General features: G+C 44.0%; 3 pseudogenes; 2 read left to right on the top strand and 1 right to left on the bottom strand.

Moving 5' to 3' along the window:
- Nucleotides 1-10,132, bottom strand: part of LOC119928858 — an 88,024-nt pseudogene extending 77,892 nt beyond the window's left edge.
- Nucleotides 10,133-11,677: 1,545 nt separating this feature from the next.
- Nucleotides 11,678-12,628, top strand: LOC119928215 (annotated as a pseudogene).
- Nucleotides 12,629-18,952: 6,324 nt separating this feature from the next.
- On the top strand, nt 18,953-20,175 carry LOC119928859 (annotated as a pseudogene).
- The last annotated feature ends 2,534 nt before the right edge of the window (nt 20,176-22,709 follow it).

Genomic DNA, 22,709 nt, shown 5'->3' on the forward strand with positions numbered 1-22,709 from the left:
AATCCATGAGGAAGCGCCACTTCCCCGCGGCTTTCTTTCTTATAACGAATACGGGGGCGTTCCAGGGGCTGAACGATTCCTCTAGGTGCCCCTGTGCAAATTGGTGTACAACTAGCTCCCTCAGCGCCTGCAGCTTGTCCTTGGTCAGGGGCCACTGGTCCACCCATACCGGTGGGTGTGGAAGCCATACCAGTGGGGGTGTCGACAAGCCCCGGAACCCAGTGGCCCCTCCTAAAAAGTATCAGCTTAGGATCATCTAAAAGGTGGGCTCCCAGCCCCTGCAGCACATCTCCCCCCCACAGATTCATACGGATCCCTTGAACGTACAGCGGGACGAACGCACCTTGCCTTCCTCGGCATGACCAAATCAATGGACGGCCCGCCTCTCTTGCGGCTTGCAGTCCCCCCACGCCTTGTACCCCCATCGAGTGGTTTGCTAGTGGCCACTCCACTGCCCAGCAGCAATTCTGAATAACGGAGCGGTCGGCCCCGGTGTCCAGGAGCCCTTTAAGGGGTTTTCCCTCAACTAAGAGGGTCCGCCAGGGTTTTTCAAGGGTTATTTCTTGTATTATTCCAATGGCTGGGGGCGAGGGATCAAAGGGCGGGGGGGTCAAGGGGCGTCGCAAGAGCAATGACCGTTCCCGATCCCAGGTATAAACCATACGGATGATGATTGGTGAGGGGGATCTTCCCGGGCCCTTCCCCCCGTTCGGACGAATGAACGACCCCCGCCACTCTTGTCTGGAGCCCCACCACTAGGGCCCTCCAGGGGAGGGGCTGTATTGGGACGTTTACTGGGTCCCCGTGTCGGATTTCCACTGGGGCCAGGCATCGGACCTCAGTCCAAGTGGCTCCCGGGACCGAAGCCTCTGGTACTCCTCTACGAGAGAACCCCTTTTCGGGCTCTCTCCCGCGGCTGACACGGGGAAAGCGTGATTCGGGGCCCGCGCGGGGCCCCTCCGCCCGTTTCCCGACGCCGTTCGGGGTCTCCGCTTCGAGCGGCATTGTTTCGAATAATGCCCGTGCTTCCCGCATTCAAAGCAGGTCACACCCCTTCCCGGCTGTGCTGGTGGGCCGCTGTTGTCCTGAGCTCGGCTTTGGGCCATCAGGTGTCCCATCCGCCTGCACCGAAAGCACTGTCGCCCCCTTTCCCCGACTCCCGATAATCCTTTCACTATTGCCCCCGCAAGCACCTGGGCCTTGTACTCTTCTCCTCCAACCCCTTCGCATCTTTGCAAGATGTCCCCCAATGTGGCCTCTCTGGGCAGCCCTGCCAATGCTTTCCTGCAGGCACTATTCGCGTTCTCTCGGATCATCTGCTTCAGTACAATTTCGGCGCCGTCCCGATCCCCTATAATGCGGGAGACCGCGGACTGCATGCTTGAGACGAAATCTTGAATTGCCTCGTCTGGGCGCTGTCTGATCTGCGTTAAGGGGGAGCGACGGTCCCCTTTCTCGGGAACCTTTTGTCAGGCAGTGAGGGCAACCCTGGCAATCACTACATACGTCTCGGGATCGTAGTTGACCTGTGTCTCAGTAGTCTCGAATTGTCCCGTCCCGGATATGGCTGCAGAAGCCTCGGCGGGGTTCGGGAAACCCCGTCTGCATATTATTTCTTTCGCAGCGGTGGTAAACTCAGACATCCATATAAGGCTCTGCCCGGGATCCAAACACCCGCGGGCAAGGGATTTCCAATCATTCGGGATCAAAACGCTTTCCAGGGACATATTGTCCAGGAGCTGGCTCACATAAGGGGAGCCGGGACCGTAGGCGGCACACGCCGCCTTCAACTCTTTGAGTTTCACCCAAGGTATCGGGGTGAAACCTCGTTCCCCGTCTGGTCTTTTTACAGGGAATGCCTCCCATCCCGCGACGTCCCCTCCCCTCGCCGCCGCCTCTTCCAGAGCCAGCTGTAGGGCTGAAACCGCTCTCATCCCCTCCCCGCTTTTAACGATCGATTTCTTGCTTCCCACACCAATCTGCCTGAACTGTTCCCGCATATCCCCTATCTCACTCTCAACCCCCCGTCTGTTTAGCCTGACCTCCTCTTTCCCGCTCGGCGTTGGGCGTTTCACTCTGGGTGTAAGGTCCGAGATCAGGGTAGAGGTGGTGGTAACTCGGGGCCCGTGGGAGGGGTGTCTCTGCCTCGGCCTGACCAGTCTCCTCTGGTTGTCGGCTGTTCTCCCCTTCCTGCCCCGCTTCCTCCTTGTCAGTCTGGCAGGTCGCGTCAAACTTATGAGCGAGTCTCTCTGGCCCTTGAAAGGCTGCACGGAGGATACCGTGTTTAAGGAAGTCCACGTCCTTTAGCTCCCCCGGGTGGGAGTCTTCATAGGCCGTCATCTGTTCCCCAATAACGTCCCACCGCTCCTCCGTGATCCCGGAATCAAATATCCACGGGGAGGTCATAGTTATCTTCCCTATAAATTCCCTTATTGTTTTCAGCTCAGTCTTCACCCCCTTACTTCTCGATATCTTGTAACAGTGCCGGGTGTACAATTCCTTATCTTCTGGCTTATATATGGGCAGCGATCGTGCCGTCCCCATCTTCCCGCCTGACCTTTAGCTACCTGGCCAACGGTGCACTCTCCCTGGTCTTCCCCAATGGGGGTACCCGAGTCCCTGTTCGGGCGCCACTCGTTGCTCCCCGGGGTTTCGGGGGCAACTCTTGGGTTCTTACCCTCTCCGGGTCTTCGGACGTCTCCGGACGCGGCCCGCGCGTTCACACCAGGAAGAGTCAGCCAGAGGTTCAAAGCTTGGTTGCCGTTTATTTGCTATCAGCGGTTACATGGGAGAGAGAGAGAGAGAGAGAGAGAGAGGGGGGGGAGGGGGAGGGAGAGGGAGGGAGGGAGAGGGGGAGGGGGAGGGGAGGGGAGGGGAGAGAGGGGAGGGGAGGGGAGGGGGGGGAGAGAGAGAGAGAGAGAGAGAGAGAGAGAGAGAGAGAGAGAGAGAGAGAGAGAGAGAGAGAGAGAGAGAGAGAGAGAGAGAGAGAGAGAGAGAGAGAGAGAGAGAGAGAGAGAGAGAGAGAGAGAGAGAGAGAGCCCCCCTTGTCTTGTTCGTCTCTTATACCTTCCGTTGCCCGGGGGCGGGGTTTTCTCGGGGAATGGCGTATCGAGGCTTTGCCATGTAGCACATTGACTCGCCGCCCTCCAGCCACTAGCCTAGCAACAGCTCTGTCCAATCACGAAGCGTTTGCTCTGGCTTGCCCTCAGCCACCCGTTGCCAATCATCGCTGGCTGCGGATATGGCCTTGTGGTTGCCTCCGAGCCTTGCAGGTGCAAGCTTGTTTTTCTTGCCCTGGTCTCTTTATCTCCTGTTGTTGAGTCCGTTTGGCCTTGAGCCGTTGGGTGCGGTTTGTGTGCACATACTGCCTGTTCCCTGTTTGTTCCTTGCTCAGCGCCTTCCCCCACTCCCTACGATGTATACACAAGTATACATTCATTCAGTCATATTTATTGAGTGCTTACTGTATTCAGAGCACTGAACTCAGCGTTTATAAGTGATGTACATGTGCACATATATGTACATACATATAAGTGATAAAGATACAAACCACCCATAGCTCTTCCTTGCCCTGTGATTTTTGGTTCCTCCTTTCTACAGGTAGGCTGGGCAATTGTATATTTTGTGGAAAGTGAGACATATAATATCTAAATGACTGACCAAATTTCTCATTTGGAATTCCATTTGGAGAAAAGAATGATTAGCATTTTAGAGTATTTGAGTGTATGTCTCTATATGAAGATCTTTTTATTCTTATTGATAGTTACTTACCCAAAATCTCAACTGGAATTGAAAGCATAATGATGTCAATCTGGGCTCCCTGAATAGTTACTCTATGTTGCATGATGGTTAGTATAAGTGTAAAGTGATTGGAAGCCTGTTTTCCATAAGTAAAGTTCACTGGAAATAGTTTGGGGAGCCTGATGTTTCAGGGCAAATTCACCGAAGTGAGAGATTCTAGCTATAAGGGACAAATTCATTGGATAATGGATTGATATTCTATTTTGCACTGTAGATGAAGACATGGCCAGGAAATTAGGAATATCTTGGGAGGATCTGACTTTGGGCACCAAGAGGACTGAGGAGAACCTCATGGATCAAATCAAAATTATCAATAAGAAACTGGCAAAATAACAAAAATAACTGTGGTATGTGTTAAATGCTTACTTTGTGCCAAGCACCGTTTTAAGTGCTGGGATTGATGCAAAGTAATTGGGTTGGACACAGTCCCTGCCTCACATGGGGCTCACAGTCTCAATCCCCATTTTATAGATGAGGTAACTGAGGCTCAGAGAAGTGAAATGACTTGCCCAAGATCACATAGCAGACAAGTGGTGGAGACATGCTGCTTCTCTATCAATTCAGTAGAATTGTTCCCATGTAGGGGTCAGAGATAACAATGAACCATACTGGCCTAATTATTAGAGAATAGGTCTGGAAGTCAGAAGGAACTTGATTCTAATCCCAGCTCCATCACTTGTCTACTGTGTGTCCTTGGGCAAGTCAATGAGAAGTAGCGTGGTTTAGTGGAAAGAGCATGGGCTTGGGAGTCCGAGGTCATGGCTTCTAACCCCGGCTCTGCCACTTGTCAGCTGTGTGACTTTGGGCAATTCACTTCACTTCTCTGTGCCTCAGTTACCTCATCTGTAAAGTGGGGATTAAGACTGTGAGCCTCACATGGGACAACCTGATTACCTTGTGTCTACCCCAGTGCTTAGAACAGTGCTTGGGACATAGTAAGTGCTTAACAAATACCATTGTTATTGCTATTATTTAACTTCCCTGTGACTCAGTTACCTCGGAACCTTCTACATTGTGCTTAAATTGTATCTACCCCAGTGCTTCATACAATGCTTGGTATATAGTAAGAACTTAACAAATAGCATAATTATTATTAGAAGCTTCTGCTCTCCCTCTCATCTTACTGGACACCAATCCGTCAGTCAACTAATTATATTTACTGAGCACTTACTGTGTGGGGAGCACTGTACCAAGTATTGGTTAGAGTTGAAACACAAGAACGTAACAGACACATTCCCTCCTAAGTCTTCTCTTGTAGAAATGAAGGATGTGTGAAAAGGCAAATATTTCTCCAGTATCTAAGGAGAACTTCCCAACCCTCAGCCTCCAGAGTCCCAGTGGTAAGGGAGTCCAAGTACAACAATAACGAGACACATTTGCTGCCCACAATGAAATTACAATCTAAAGAGGTCAAACACACATCAATACAGACAAATAAATGACAGATCTGGAAATAAGTGCTGTGGGGCTGAGATGGGGGAAACAACAAAGGGAGCCAGTCAGGATTCTCAAGCACTTAGTGATTCATATTGTACTTTCCCAAACACTTAATACGGTATTCTGCACCTGGAAAGTGCTCAATAAATGTTTGATTGATTGAATATTTCAAAATCAATAGAAAATTGCCTGATCTTTTGCTGTACATTAAAGTCACCCCATCTCATTATTTAGTGATTAATTAGTGAGAACTATTCTTCCTGGACCTTCTCACAACAGATGGGAAGTAGTTAATGGGAATACTAGGCTTGGAAGAATCACAAAAGCAGTAGCAGTAGGCAAGGAAAAGCTCAAACTGTGTGGCACTGGACTCCCTTACCCCTGGGGCTCTGAAGGTTGAGGGTTAGGAAGGTCTCCTTAGATACTGGAGAGATATTTGCCTTTTCACACAACCTTCATTCACTAAGCAGCATGGCTTAGTGGAAAGAGCATGAGCTTTTGAATCAGAGGTTGTGGGTTAAAATCCCAGCTCTGCCACTTGCCTGCTGTGTGTCTCCATTACCTCATCTGTAAAATGGGGATTAAGACTGTGAGCTCTACATGGGACAACCTGATTACCTGGTATCTAACCGAATGCTTATAACAGTGCTTGGCACATAGTGAGTGCTTAACAAGTGCTCTTCTTCTTCTTCTTCTTCTTCTTCTTCTTCTTCTTCTTCTTCTTCTTCTTCTTCTTCTTCTTCTTCTCCTTCTTCTTCTTCTTCTTATTATGTGATTCTCTAACTGTGCATAGCTCACCCCTCTCTCACATCTGCTGTTCAAACCTTCCATTCTTCATCATACTTCTCCTCCTGCCAATCGACTAAACCATGTATCTCCCTCTCAAAAATTCAGCTTATTTAGGAGAGTTTACCAACGAATTCACCATCAAACGGGGCATGTCACCTCACTTCTAATGAATTAACATGACTATTATTATCTATCCATCTAGTTATTTAATGGCTTTTGTAAGTTTACATCAACGTTCTCTACTCTTTGGCTGAATGTAAATTTGACAGTATGTGTCTGCTCATCTCCCATGGTTTGTAAGCTTCTCAAGGTCAGGAAATGTCTTTAAGGCCAACTGTATTTTCCCAAACTCTTTGTTCAATGCCAGTAAATGCTGAAGATATCCTTATACTTCTGCTGGTGATAATGATAATGATGATAATATCAATTTAAAACTCTACTTCACTAAGCCCAAGTGGACATAGTCTTGGCCAGACACTTCTTCAATATACTCCCAAAATACAAATATTGCTGGAATGTGAAGTTTCTTAACCTTATCAAATCTGAACAGTAACACATTAACATTAATATTCAAGCACAATCACATTAACTGATTAATAAATTCTATTATCACTACAACCACTACTACAATAAAACAGCAGAGAGAAATCATGGGAATGATCACAACCATTAATAAAAATCTCATCCTCGGCCCATAGTTCAATCAAATACTCCAGACATTTGTTCACCCTTAAAACAAATCCGATTTTCAAATCTTGCAATAGGCAACTTTCATACTAATAAAGGCACATATTATCAATCTGGAAATCCATAGAGCCACATATAACCATATTAAAGGATGGTTTTCCAGGTAGTCAGGGAGAAACTTTGAGTACACACTGCCAATCTTCCTCTCCTTTGGCCCCTTTTCAGAGCTAGGAGTGGATGGAATAGCCTCATGTAGAAGAGGAGAGGAAAAAGAATTGCTACTTCCCCACTCTGACCTGAATAATTATGTATGGGGCCTTTCAGTACATGTGTAGCCCCCAAAATGTGGGCCTAGTACCTCCTCCACCAAGAGACTATCACCTTAACCTTCCCCACTCATTTCTGTCCTTGATCTTTTCAGGTTCAGTGCTTTGGAGATACCCCCTCCTCCCTCATCCATCTATTTCCTTCCCCTTTTTCCCCATAGTCGAGTGGAACTAGGAGACATGGTTTGCTTGTTCCACATACAGGACCAGCAGGTGGCCCCCTCCCCTGCTAAACTACCTCTCAGGATCCTGAAGTCATACTTGGTCTCTCTTTACTATTTCTTTTCCCCATGTTTGAACAGTGCCCCACAGCCTTTCAGGATCCAGTCCCTGAGCCAAACACAACATTTGATGCTCACAGTCTTCAAATCAATCTGATTCTAAAATGTTAGATGTGAAGAAACCAGAATTTCCACTCAGAGTTATCTTTGGGGCTACATTTATTTTTTCCATGAACTATAATAAGAAATAGTTTTATTCTCTGCTAAGAAGTTCACCAACATTTTGGGGGCAATGGCGGTGGAATTACCTAGATTGATAAAAGCCAAATGCCGGATGAAAAAAATACATCGGATCTTTGAGTTGAGAATCTGTATTGGTAACCGTGATTATCCCAAGATTCCCTATTGCTGTAATAAGATAGATGATTAGGAACACCAGGAAGAGAGGAATCTGCCATTCTGGATGGTTTGAGATTCCTGAGAGAACAAAGTCAGTCACATAGTTTCTCTCTGTCATATATTGAGTTTGCATCAGCTGCTTGAGAAAGAAAACAGGGGTGTTTTAGTAAAGTGTCCTCTGAGCAGGGCGACAGTTGATTTTTAATGATATTTATTAAGCACTTACTATGTACTATTTGACAGTTCTACCATCAAATAATTAACAATTGCATTGGAGTTAAGTAGTATTCCCCCAAGTGTTTACTGATACCTTGGTCAAGTGCTTATCATAAAATATTAAATGTTAATATTGTAAGAAATATCTGCATTTTCCCCCAGGGTGAATGTACATTATATGTATATTTTGTATTGCATTTATATTAAATATTAGAGAAGCAGTATGGCCTTGTAGAAAGAATAGGGGCCTGGGAGTCAGAGGACCTGAATTCTAATCCCAGTTCTACCATTTGCCTGCTGTGTGAACTTGGGCAAGTCACTTAACTTCTCTGTGCCTGTGAAATTGAAATTCAATTACTGTTCTCCCTCCTACATAGACTGTGAGCCCCATTCGGGAAAGGGACTGTGTCCAACCTGATTATCTTGTATATATCTCAACACAGTGTAATTCTTGATACTTGCTAAGTACTAAACAAATACCATATTTATTTATTGTATTTTTATTATTTTTACTGTACAACTTGATTAATCACTTAATCAACCTTAAAATCCTTAAATGTAATATTTGTTAAATGCTGACTGTGTGCCAAGTGCAAGGGTTGATACCAGGTAATCAGGTAGTACACAGTCTCTGTCCCAGATGGGGGTCGCAGTCTTAATCTCCATTTTACATATGGGATTACTGAGGTGCAAAGAAGTTAAGTGAATTGCTAAAGACATACAGCAGACATGTAGCAGAGCCAAGATTAGAACACATGTCCTACGATTCCCAGGCCTGTGCTTTTTCCATTAGAAAACACTGCTTCTCTATCCTTGTGTTGAAACCAGGTGTTTGGAAGGTTGGGGGTAGTGAATTACCTTGTATCTACCTCAATGCTTAGAACAGTGCTCAGCACATAGTAAGCGCTTAACAAATACCATTATTATTAATAGTTCCTATTGTCTTCTTGTTCTAATTGACCTTAGGATATGTTGTCTCTTCCAGTCTTTTCCTCTAATATTGTCATTAGACCCTCATATTTTCACCCCTTACTTCAGTCCTGATAGGGTAATCTTATCTTCCTTTTGAGCAGAGCACTGTTCTAATCACTTGAAAGAGCACAACAAAGTTAGAAGACCCAATACTTGTGGCCTTTGGAATTGCTTTGCTGCTTGTGGATTTTATTTTATCTATGAATCTCACTGAGGTTTTCTTTTGAGATGCTCCTAAAGTCATTTGGAAATCCTTAATTTTATTTGGGACTGAAATGATGCAAAGGCAAATCAAGATATCTAAGATCAGTGTCAGCTCCAGGGCTGAGAAGTAGCATGGCTTAATGGCAAGAGCACAGGGCTGGGAATCAGGCAACCTGGGTTCTAATCCCAGCTCCACCACTTACTGGATGTGTGACAATGGACTTAACTTCACTTACCTTCTCTGTGACTCAGTTTCCTCATCTATAAAATGGTAATAAATGCCTATTTTCCCTCCTCCTTTCTTAAACTGTGAGCCCCATATGGAAAAGAGATTGTGTATGATCTGACTGTATTGTACCTACCCCAATTCTTAGCACAGTGCTAGAGCATAATTTCTTAAGAAAAATAATAAGTATTTTTCTTGAGTGACTGCTTTGTGCAGAGCACTGTATTAAGTGCTTTGGAGAGTTCAGTATAACAGAGTTGATAGGCATGTTCCTTGTCCACAAGCCTAAGATATGTATGGGTTGAGAAAAGGTGGACAGAGGTCAGCATGAGGGCTATGGTTGGTAGATAATAATAATGATAATAATATTTGTCATATGTGTTAAGTGCTTACAATGTTTAAGAATTGTTCTAAGCACTGGGGTAGGTACAAGATAATCAGGTTGGACACAGTTCCTGTCATATATGGGGTTCACAGTCTAAATCCTCATTTTACAGATGAGTTAGCTGAGGCATAGAGAAGTTAAGTGACTTGCCCAAGGCCATACGCAGACAAGTGGTAGAGCCAGGTATAGAACCCACATCCTCTGACTTCCAGGCCCATTCTCTTTCCACTAGGGCATGACAATAAAAAGGAACCCTGTTCTTGGGGCTCAACTATTCCTAGCAAGCTTTTTTGGAAAGCCACTTTTGCCCCCTTTCTTGATGCTACCTATTTATTTAAAGAGGCATGTAGTCAGTAACTTCACTCCCCTCCATCCCTCAAAGGATCTCTAAAGGGAAACTCTTGTCTGTATTCCAATGAGGAAATTGATTGCCAAAGAGCCTGACCAGCACGATGCCTACACCAAACATCTTTGCTCAACCCACACATTGGCACTAATGTTAGCTAAATGGACTGCCCTTTGCATGTGCTTTATATAGACTTATCTAAGGATCTAATTTCTCTTGAGACTTGAGTTAGTCAATCAACCATATTTATAGATGCTTATAGTGTGCAGAGCATTGCACTAAGCACTTATGATAGTACAACGTAATGATAAACCCTCACATTCCCCTACTCTCAGTGAGCTTAGAGTCTAGAGGGGGAGATGGACATTAATATAAGGGAATTAATAATAATAATGATGACACTGGGGTAGGTACAAGGTAATCAGGTTATCCCACGTGGGTCATACAGTCTTAATCCCTATTTTACAGATGAGGTAACTAAGGCACAGAGAAGTTAAGTGACTTGCCCGAAGTCACACAGCTGATAAGTGGCAAACCCGGGATTAGAACCCACAACCTCTGACTCCCAAGCCTGTGCTCTTTCCACTGAACCACGCTGCTTCTCAATTACAGAATTACAGATATGTACATAAGCGTTGTGGGGCTAGGAAGGGGGATGAATAAAGGGAATGAGGGTGATGCAGAAAGGAGTGGGAGAAGAGAAAAGGAGGCTTTAGTCAGGGAAGGCCTCTTGGAGAAGATGTGCCTTCAGTAAGGCTTTGAAGCGGGGGAGAGTCATTGTCGGACATGAGAAGGGAGATGAATCTATGCTTATTGGTGAATTCTCATCTAAGAACTCACAAAAGCATGTTCATTCTGTTATGAACTCTGCATTTATTCGATACCAAGGTCAATACTTAGAGTCTTGATTATCTGATGAGTTGACGTTTTTCATGAAGAAATTTCTGTTTATTCCGAGGACCACCTATTAGGCATATAAAGTAACTGCCTTAATCAAAGTAGAAAGGAAGTGCTCCCTTATTAATAAATTTTAATGGCATGCAAAATTACAAAACTATTCTGTGCTTATTTTTACATTTTTATGTTTGCTTCCCCCAGTAGGATGTAAGCATTTTTGTGGGCAGGAAACATGTCACTTTGATAGTCTGTACCTCCCAAGCACTTAATACAGTGAACCACACCAAATGGGTGCTCAATGAATGCTACCACTGATACTTGTTGACCACAGGCCCCTAATTTTTTCCGCATCATATACCAGAATGGGGATAGCTCTTCATTAATTTTTTCTATACTTGTTTTATGTTAACTATAACCTGCTAAAGAACTAGGTGAAAGAAAAAGGTGCGGAACCTCAAACTGTTTAAGATCCAAGAAGGACTATTCAATCATTCAATCGTATGTATTGAGTACTTCCTGGGTGCAAAGAACTGTAGTAAGGACTTGGGAGAGTTCAATACAACAACAAACAGACACATTCCCTGTCCACAATGAGTTCACAGTCTGGAGACTAGAATAACTTTTCTTTAAGGTGAAAAAAATATCTACATTGAAGGTGCTCTAAAGAAATGCCTTTTACCTCTCCTTCCTGAAAGAACGTGAGCTAAAACGTGAAGGATAATACTTAGACTGCTCTCTTGTCTCTAGCTACAGATACCCAGCCTGGGAATCATGACTGAGGGAAATCATTCCCAACTGAGTGAGTTCATTCTCACCGGGCTCACAAACCTTCCAGAGCTGCAGATCCCTCTCTTCGTCTTGTTTCTGCTTATCTATTGTACCACAGTCGTGGGGATCCTGGGCCTCATCTTCCTGATTAGGACTGATTCTCGATTTCAAACTCCTATATACTTTTTCCTTGGCCACTTTGCTTTGGTTGATGTTGGCTATTCCACAACTGTGGGCCCCCAAGTGCTGGTCAATTTGCTGGAGGAGAGAAAATCCATTTCCTTCTACCTCTGTGCCATTCAAATCTGCTGTTTCATAACTTTTATCATTACTGAACTTTCCCTCCTGTCTGCGATGGCCTACGACCGCTCTGTGGCCATCTGCAATCCTCTGCTCTACAAGCTCATCGTCTCAGAAAGTTTTCACTCTTTTGGTTACCATTCCCTACATCTACAGCTTGGCTGTCGCCCTATTCATGGTAGTCTTCACGTTTCGATTGCCCTTCTGTGGTGATAACATCATCGATCATTTCTACTGTGAAAGTCTACCCATCCTGGAATTGTCCTGTTCTGACACATATGTCGTAGAATATTTGATTTGGGGGGATTCTACTTTCAATTGGATTTTCTCCCTCCTCGTTGTCCTGGTCTCCTACATCTTCATCATCTCTACCACCCTTATGATCTGTTCTGCCCAAGGTAGATGCAGTCTTCTCTCCCAGTGGTTCCCACCTAGTAAGGGTGACTGTGTTCTAAGGGACTCTGTTTTTTATGTACATGCAGCCACCAGCTAGTCATTCATTTTGAAACAGATAAAATGGCCTTCGTGTTTTACACCCAGGTGATTTCTATGCTGAATCCCCTGATCTATAGTCTGAGGAACTGGTAGGTGAAGGAGGCCCTGGAAAGAACTTTCACTGCTTGTTCGCTATGTTTCAAACTCCTGAAATCCTGAAATCTGTTCAATAAAAAAATAATAATACCAAAATCCTGTTAAAAACATCTTTGGACTGTTTCCTTTTAATATAAAGATCAGATAATGAAGCTAGGGAATTAGAAAAGTACATGCTCAGAAATTTGCACCACATTAAAAGGAGTTTTCACTCATTTTCAAATGTTCCAGTCAATTAGGTATTTGATGTGAAAATAGAACTTCGTTATCTCATCCTGGGACAGAAAAGGGCACTAGTCAAGTAAGGAGCAGAATATTTAAATCTGCTCTTAATCTCTGCCCTCTGCCCAGACATATTTCTCTCAGTTTGAGGTAAAATGGAGTGACAGAAGCCTGCCCAATTTCCTACCACTGTTCGAAAAAGGTAGGGATAAGCATAGCTTGGTGGAAAGAGCACAGGAATGGTAGTTAGGAGACCTAGGCTCTAGTCTCAGCTCCACTTCTTACCTGCTATTTGCCCTTGGGCAAGTCACTTTACTTCTTTATGCCTCAGTTCCCTCATCTGTAAAATAAGGATGAAATAGGGATTAAATACTTGTTTTCCTTTCCCCTTAGGCTGTGAGCCCCAGGTGGGAAGGGACTGTGTCCAATATTATTTTTCTGTATCTACCCCAGGGCTTGACTCATAATAAACTCTTAATGAATTCCACAACTATCAGTAACCCCACTGCAGTTTCCTTGGGAAAAGTCATCTTGCTCCTGTGACTTATGCATTGACCGGTATCTCTTACCCTACAGGCAGGGCAGTCTGGAACACCTCCGGAAGCCAACATCCTTACTGCATTGGTTCCAACTTCTGGGACAATTGCACTATGTTATCCGGCCTTAAATCAATCAATTTGTATGTCTATGCAGGGTGGGAGTGTAGACCAGCATGAGAAGCAGCATGGCCTAGTGAAAAGAGGACAGACATGGAATCAGAAGGCCCTGAGTTCTAATCCTTGTTCTGCCACTTGTCTGTTGTGTGACCTTGAGCAAGTCATTTCACTTCTCTGGGCTTCAGGTACCTCATCTGTAAAATGGGGATAAATTCTATTCCTTACTACTTAGACTATGAGCCCTCTGTGGGACCTGATTATCTTGTATCTACTCCATCACTTATTACAGTGTTTAGCATATAGTCAATGCTTAGCAAGCTCCATGATGATGATGATGATGATGATGAGGAGGACTGGACCAGAAATTCAGGGCTGCTAAAAAAAATTCTGGTCAAATTCAGCACAGGTGAAGTGACCTGAAATTTTTCCAGTTGTGGGAAATAAACAGAAACAGACAAAAATGTTAACATTGAAAAATTTTAAACCAAATCATAATGGAGTATATGAATATCATATAGGAACTAGTCAAGGCATTAGAATTTTCCTATGAAGTTTTAGATTCAAAATTTTCGCTTATGAATTTTAATAAAAGTCTGCTGTTTGTCAACCAGGAACACTGAAACAAGAGGAGTTTGTGATATTTGATATAACTACTTAACATTCACTAATCCCAAGCAATAATACGCTTTGAAAGACACCAAATTAAATGTTGGAAATGAAATTCAATTTCTATAAGATTAAATTCAAATGAAATTCAATTGAATTACTTTTCAGAATCAAAGCAAGAGAACAAGATTGAATCTTAATGACAATTCATTATAAAATTGAGCCCCCTGAATTTGATTATATCCCCTACATGAAAGAGATGGGAGAGAATTTTGATAGAGATGCTATTACTAAATATGACTTTAAAATGTTGAGTCTAGAAAATAACAACTTTCAAATAATTAGCAATTCAGAAAGGATTTTCAAATGAGAAATAATTCTCTTGAAATTGTAGTTACAAAATTTTGAGCAGTAGAAAATTCTTACTAAATGAAAACTGCCTTTCTTAGAGTGTGAGTCCCACATGGGGCAGGAACTGTATCTGAAGTGATTATACATATCTGAGAAGAGTGGTCAACACACCGTAAGGGCGTAACAGACAGTATTCTTGTCAAGTCATAATCAACTCTTTCAGTTGCATAAGGGGCTGTGGAATGTGTGTGTGTGTGTGTGTGTGTGTGTGTGTGTGTTTGTGTGTTTGTGTGTGTGTGCATATGTGTGTTTGTGTAGGGGCAGATGGTGCAGCTAAAGAAGCAGCAGGACCTAGTGGATAAAGTATGGACCTAGGAATCAGAAGGACCTGGGTTCTAATCCCGTCTCTGCCTCTGGTCTGCTGTGTGACTTTGGTCAGGTCACTTCATTCATTCATTCATTCATTCATTCATTCATTCATTCATTCAATCGTGTTTACTGAGCACTTATTGTGTGCAGAGCACTGTACTAAGCACTTGAGAAGTACAAATTGGCGACATATAGAGATGGTCCCTACCTAGCAGCGGGCTCACAGTCTAGAAGGGGGAGACAGACAAGAAAACAAAACATATTAACAAAATAAAATAAATAGAATAAATATGTACAAGTAAAATAAATACATAAATATAGAATAAATGCGTACAAACATATATACATTTATACAGATGCTGTGGGGAGGGGAAGGAGGTAAGGCAGAGGGATGGGGAGGCGAAGGAGGGGGAGAGGAAGGAGGGGGCTCAGTCTGGGAAGGCCTCCTGGAGGAGGTGAGCTGTCAGTAGGGCTTTGAAGGGAGGAAGAGAGCTAGCTTGGCGGATGTGTGGAGGAAGGGCATTCCAGGCCAGGGGAAGGACGTGGGCCAGGGGTCGACGGTGGGACAGGCAAGAACGAGGTACAGTGAAGAGGTTAGCAGCAGAGGAGCAGAGGGTGCGGGCTGGGCTGTAGAAGGAGAGAAGAGAGGTGAGGTAGGAGAGGGCAAGATGATGGAGAGCCTTGAAGCCAAGAGTGAGTAGCTTTTCCTTGATGCGTAGGTTGACAGGCAGTCACTGGATATTTTTGAGGAGGGGAGTAATATGCTCAGAGCGTTTCTGCACAAAGATGATCCGGGCAGCAGCGTGAAGTATCGACTGAAGTGTGCAGAGACAGGAGGATGGGAGATCAGAGAGGAGGCTTATGCGGTAATCCAGTCAGGATAGGATGAGAGATTGAACGAGCAAGGTAGCGGTTTGGATGGAGAGGAAAGGGCGGTTCTTGGCGATGTTGTGGAGGTGAGACCGGCAGGTTTTCGTGATGGATTGGATGTGTGGGGTTCATGAGAGAGCGAGGTCAAGGATGACACCAAGGCTGCGGGCTTGTAAGACGGGAATGATGGTGGTTCTGTCTTCAGTGATGGTAAAGTCAGGGAGAAGGCAGGGTTTGGGAGGGAAGATAAGAAGTTCAGTCATGGCCGTATTGAGTTTTAGATGGCGGGAAGATATCCAGATGGACATGTCCTGAAGGCAGGAGGAGACACGAGCCTGGAGGGAGGGAGAGGGAGCAGGGGCAGAGTTGTAGATGTGGGTGTCATCAGCATAGAGATTATAGTTGAAGGCATGGGAGCAAATGAGTTCACCAGGGAGTGAGTGTAGATAGAGAACAGAAGGGGACCAAGAACTGACCCTTGAGGAACTCTTACAGTAAGGGGATGGGAGGGTGAAGAGGAGCCCACAAAGGAGGCTGGGAATGAAGGCCCAGAGAGATGAAGAGAACAGGAGAGGACAGAGTCTGTGAAGCCAAGGTTGGATAGCATGATGAGGAGGTGATCCACAATGTTGAAGGCAGCTGAGAAGTCGAGGAGGATCTGGATAAAGTAGGAGCCATTGGATTTGGCAAGAAGGAGGTCATTGGTGACCTTTGAGAGAGTAGTTTCGGGGACTGTAGTGGACAGAAGCCAGATTGGAGGGGGGTCCAGGTAAGAGTTGGCGTTGAGGAATTCGAGGCAGCGAGTGTAGACGACTCATTCTAGGAGCTTGGAAAGGAATGGTAGGAGGGAGATAGGGTGATAACTAGAAGGGGAGGTGGAGTCAAGAGAGGGATTTTTAGGATGGGGGAGACTTGGGCATGTTTGAAGGCAGAGGGGAAGGAACCAGTGTAGAGTGAGCAGTAGAAGATGGAAGTTAAGAGGGGTAGGAGGGAAGGGGCGAGAGATTTCATAAGATGAGAGGGAATGGGGTCTGAAGCACAGGTGGATGGAGTAGCACCTGAGAGGAGTCAACATAATCAGTTTGGACATAATCCATGTCCCACATGGGACTCACAGTCTCAATCCCCATTTTGCAGATGAGGTAACTGAGGCACAGAGAATTTAAGTGAGTCACCCAAGGTCACACAGCAGACAAGTGGCAGAAGCAGGATTAGGATCCAAGTCCTTCTGAATCCCAAACCTGTGTTCTATTTATTAGGCCAGGCTGCTTTTGTACACTTGTTAGTGCCTCTGAGATCATGGCAAACAGCTGACCAGCATCCTCCTCCTCCTGGAATCCTGCAAGCACTTGCCAACGGTTGATATGCCTTAGCATATACAGGTGAGTCAACCTAATTCCTTGAACGATTTTTCAAAGCATTTGTTTTCCAAATGGTCGTTGAGCCCTTCCATTTTCTCAACCTCTTTTGTCTTTAAGTTCAATGATCAAAAATGGCCAAAGAGCATTCTCAAGTGTCTTACTAACTTAGTGTAGCTAGGAAGGGTTACTCCCCAACTCATGCACATCATAGCCCTAGAACCACATTCCAGTACCATTTTGGCTTTTCAAGTAGTAATGAGACCCACAAGTAGCCCTACTAAAATGATATTTCCTCCTAGAAGTCTCATTTTCCATCTTCTTCACCCTCCTTTCTGTGTTGGTTATACAATTGGGTCTTTATCCTTTAAGCACTTTGATGCTAACCTCATCCCCAAAGCCCTCATGTACATATAATAATAATAATATTAATGTGCCAGACACTGTACTAAGCACTGGGGGGATACAGGCAAATAGAGTTGGACACAGTCCCTTTTACACGTGGGGCTCAAGTCTCAATCTCCATTTTACAGATGAAGTGACTGAGGCACAGAGAAGTGAAGTTTCTTACTCAAGGTCAAACATGTATCCCTATACTATGCTGTTTCCCTGAAATGTAATTTGTTTTAAAGTCTGCGTCACCTACTAGACTGTAAGCTCCTGTAAGGTTAAGATGGTGTCTTCCCACTCTATTGTTATTGAACTCCCCCTAAGCACTTAGAATGTTAAGTGCTCAGTCAATACTAATGATTGATTGATTGAAATACCAGCACTATATTGGTGACTCACATTTGTTGCTTTGTTATTCACTCTGCATCTTTAACTTTTGTACTTCATTCTAGACAATAAGCTCATTGTAGACAGGTAAATCGTTTACCAACTCTGTTATATTGTATTCCCTAAGCCCTTGCACAGTATGCGCTCAATAAATGCGATTGAATGAATGAATTAATATTTCCCCTTTACCAGTGTTTTATCCTTCTATTCTTTGTGGTGTTTTGCTTTCATCCCTAAATATATTTCCTTGGACTGTTCCAATTCATTTTTTTTCTTACTGATTAACTTTATCAATTTATAAAGGTTTTAATTTTTTCCCAGTTTCCAGCACATTAGTGAGCCCACCCAGCTGGATGTCACCTTCAAATTTAGCAAATGTGTTCTCTATCCATACAGGCCATCTATGAAGTTTTATTGTAGTTCCCAAGAACTTAGTATAGTGCTCTGCAGTCAGTATGCACTCAGTAAATACGGTTGAATGAATGAACTGATGAAGGAGGGCTTTATGGACAAAAACATTTAGAAAGCATGGTAGGGTGTCAGTATAGGGAGAAATGAGAAAAAAGACACAGTGAGAGATAACTAGAAAGGGTTCATTCATTCATTCAATCGTATTTATTGAGCACTTACTGTGTGCAAAGCACTGTGCTAAGTGCTTGGGAGAGTGCCATGCAACAACAAACAGGGAACAACATTCCCTACCCATAACAAAAGGGTTTGGTGGTGAAGAGCAAGAGTAAGAAGATATCTGGGAAGAAGGGTGGCTAAATATGCTTGTCATTTGCCCCTCTGATGAACAGAAGACTGGAAGTCATTTATGAAGCGGTGTAAGCTCTTTGTGGTCAGGGAATGTGTCTGCCAACTCTGTTGTATTGTTCTCACCTAAGCACTTAATAAAGTGCTCTGCACTTAGTAAGTGCTCAATAAATGTTTTGTTTTGTTGTCTGTCTCCCCTTTCTAGACTGTGAGCCTGCTGTTGGGAAGGGACCATCTCTATAATGTTGCCAACTTGTACTTCCCAAGCGCTTAGTACAGTGCTCTGCGCACAGTAAGCGCTCAATAAATACAATTGAATGAATGAATGAATGAATGAGGTCAATAAGTGGGTTGAGGGAGAGGGAGATTACAGGAGAGCAAAGACCCCAGGGAGAGAGTTAACAACGGAGAAGTAGAGGGGAATGCCTTCTGGAGAAGACTCTGAAGAGGCAAATCAGAAAAATGGGAAAACCGTGGAGGAAATTGAGTTGTTCAAGCCCCTAACAGGGCGGGGAGTTAGGAAAAGCCAAAAGATCAAACTTGTTCAAGCAGTGAAATAATTCAAGGGAGATGTAAATGAAGAAAAGGATGCATACAACTGTTGCTGAGCTACAAAACCCCAGTATTTTGTCATTACAGAGTCAACATCTCTAGTAACACCCTGTGCACTCACCTATGGCATGGAGTTCATGTCATTTACAATGTTGCAGAATTTGTTTTTCTAGGGCTTTCTCAAAATAAGGAGGTGCAGAAAGTATGTTTTCTTGTATTCCTGCTCTTGTATACAGCGACTGTTCTGGGAAATCTTCTCAATGCAGTAACTGTTAATGTCAGTATGAATCTTGGCTCACGCATGCATTATTTCCTCAGCTATCTGTGCTTTGTCGAGACCTGTTACTCCTCTACAACTGCTCTGAACTAATTCTAGGCTTAGGCGTTGGAGAGAAAGGGATTTCCCTGAATGACCGCATGACTCATCTATTCTTCATTCATTTCTTTGGTGGGACCAAGATTTTCCTCTTCATCGTGTTGGCCTATGATTGCTATGTTGCCATCTGTAAGGCCCTGCTCTACACCTCTTTTATGAGCTGACGTGTGTGCGGCCTTCTGGTTGGGATGGCCTGGGTGGGTGGCTTCTTGCATTCAGTGGCTCAAACTATCCTCGTATTCCGCTTACCCTTCTGTGGGCCCAGTATGATTCACCACTATTTCTGTGATCTGCTCCCTCTGCTGAAACCAGCCTGCGAGGACACTTTTGTCAACGGCTTGCTGATTGTGACTAATAGTGGGATGTTGTTTGCGGTCAGCTTCCTGGTATTGGTTGTTACACATGTTAGTATCTTACTCCACTTAAGACACGAGGTTCTAGAGGACATCACAGAACCCTCTCCACCTGTGGCTCCGATATCACGGTGGTGATCTTGTTTTTGGACCTTGCATCTTCATCTACATGCTGCCCTCCACCACGTTTTCTGTCGACAAGATGGTGGCTGAGTTCTACACTGTCATCACCCCTGTGTTGAACCCGATCATTTACTCTTTGAGAAATACCAAAATGAAAAATACTTTGAGGAGACTATGGGTCATAGAGATGAAAGGAGGAGAAAATGAAAGACAATATGGGAAGAAGATTGGTGATTTGTGATGAAACATCTGAGGGAAAAGGAATTTTATGGGCTGCGTATGTGGTTAAGGGAGCGATCGTATGCATATGAGCGAATGAGTATGAGAATGTAGGTGTGTTTGTGTGCATGTGTGCTTGTGTGTGTGTGTGTGGGTGTGTGACAGAGACAGAGAGAAAGAGAACGTTTACTTCTCTTCCTTCCCTCCACTTTCTCAGCCTCTTCTTCACCCTTCTTATCTCCTCTACTCTTCAGTTTTCCCTTTCCCTTTCCCTCTCTTTCTCCATTTCCTTTATCACTTCTCTCCCCCTCTCTCTTCCTTTCTCTCTCCTTTCCTTTCTGCGTTCCTCACCCCCCTTTCTCTTTCTTCCCCCCTTCTCCATTTCTCTCTCCCACTCTTAATCTTGGATCATTATGCCTGCCCCATTTAAACCCTGCCTACCAATTCCCTACTTGCAGGACATTTTTAAAGGCAGTTCTATTCACCAATATCATTTATTTTCATTGTTTTAAGAAAAAATTATTAGGCTGTTAAGAGTTTATTAAGGATTTGCTAAGATGGCAGCATTTGTACTCAATCTTTTCCCTTTGAGCACCTGCTATTCACCCCAGGCTCAGCCCTCAGCCCCACATCAGCTATGTACATATCTGTAATTTAGTTATTCATATTAACGTCTGTCTCCTCCCCTAGATTGTAGACTCGTTGTGGGCAGGGAACATGACTACCGACTCTGTTGAGGTATATTCTCCGTAGCATTTAGTACAGTGCTTTGCACATCGTGCTCAATAAATACCATTGATTGTTTGGTCTGCTGTAAAAAGATTCATTTATTGGGGAAGGAATTCAGACTTCTTGCAAACCAAAGTGGGATAGAGTCTCGCCTCCAAGAGGCAAGACTGGAAAAGTGGGGAAGGACTATGGAGACAGAAGGGGACCGAGGGACTGACAGAGAAGAGGTGGAGAGAGGCAAAGAGTTTGGGGACAGGGAAAGGAAGGCTTATTGAATATCAGTTTGGCGCGGGTGGTGGCTCCCAATGACCCTGACGTCAGATTTAAATGACCCCCAAAACCCACATTACCAGAGGACTCTGTCTGTCCCGCCATAAAGAGGCCATCTAGAGCCTTCTCTAGAGGACAGTTCCAACTGCTCCTTTTCTAGCCAGAGATTTTCTAGCTCCAGGATCTCAAATCTTTCCTGTATTCTTTGCTGGACAACCTCTTCATTTCCAAGATTACAGGTTCTCTGGAAAGAAGAGAAGAGGATGGTGACCATTCTGGGACACTTTGAAGACACTAAATATCATGGAGGGTATTTTCCCAGAGCAAGAAAAAAAAAGAAAAATGAGAAATCAGTTGGTCTTCAGAAATAAGCGAGCCACAATTCACAGGCCTCGGGTTAAAATCAAATCGATGAACAAAACAGGCTGTACACATTGAAGCACTATAACAATGCTCTGCACACAGTAAGCACTCACTGAATACAACTGATTGATCATGGAGTCCCCTCAGATGCAAATGCAGTATCAAAGACGATCCCCCCATACCCTTCAATCTGTGCTGGGAGTTTGGATCTTCACTAATCTAGAACCCTCATTCCCATGGTGGGAGTCCTGTACTGTGGTCCTCCTTCCTCCCTTGGTTCCTCTTTTTTAATCTTGAGTTTTCTCGATTGTGATCAATTGAAGACAGGGAATGGGTGTTTAACTTCTCAGATACTCTCCCAATTTCTTAGAACAGTGTTTCACACTCAGGAAGTGCTTGATAAATACCAATCATTGGTTGACTGGGTTAGAAAATTTTCTATGATGATGTTATGATTATGTCACTACTGCAGAGCTACACTGGAAGATAAAAGTGCCAGAGATTTTCCCTTTGTCAGTCTTCCTTTGAGACTGACATTGAGAGATTCATCCAATACTCCTGGGCTAATGAGAGATAGGGTGGCATTGATAAATGAAATCCACAGATAATACACAAATAATCCCAAAAAACACTTCATATGAAACAGTTTTCAACCCCTTCTCCGATTAATCACTTTAACAGGAGCTGCTAATATAAGCAAAAATGGCTGTTTTGTATTTCACCTCCCTTTCTCTTTTCTCCTCATTTTTAGATTAGGGTTAATCAGATTCTAAATGACCACATTTAATATTGTTTGTAATTTTTCCTAGGTCAAAGCATTCCTATTGGAGTCCAATACTCTTAGGAGTTCAACTCCCAGCTTTAAGATATTTTGGGAAGTCACTTTAGGGTACCACCTATGTATGCTATGTTAGGGTCAGAGAAGGGGAAGGTTTTCCAAGGACCGGGTTGGATGATCTATTAAGAGGCTCTGGGAGAATGATGGTGTAGTATTTTGACTAAGAACACTCTGGAACCAATTTCCCTGCATTCTAGTGAATCAGCTCCTACTAACCAGAATTGGTCTGAATTAGTTCGGACCACTTGGAGGTTGGTCTAATAGCTCTAGCAATCATTCCTGAAGACGCTGGGCTTTTTTCATAGTACAAAATGCACCTGAATTCAAATATTTTCCCTGAATCCAATCTTTTAGCC

The sequence above is a fragment of the Tachyglossus aculeatus genome, chromosome 5 (assembly GCF_015852505.1).
Source record: "Tachyglossus aculeatus isolate mTacAcu1 chromosome 5, mTacAcu1.pri, whole genome shotgun sequence".
In the NCBI taxonomy this organism is placed as follows: domain Eukaryota; kingdom Metazoa; phylum Chordata; class Mammalia; order Monotremata; family Tachyglossidae; genus Tachyglossus; species Tachyglossus aculeatus.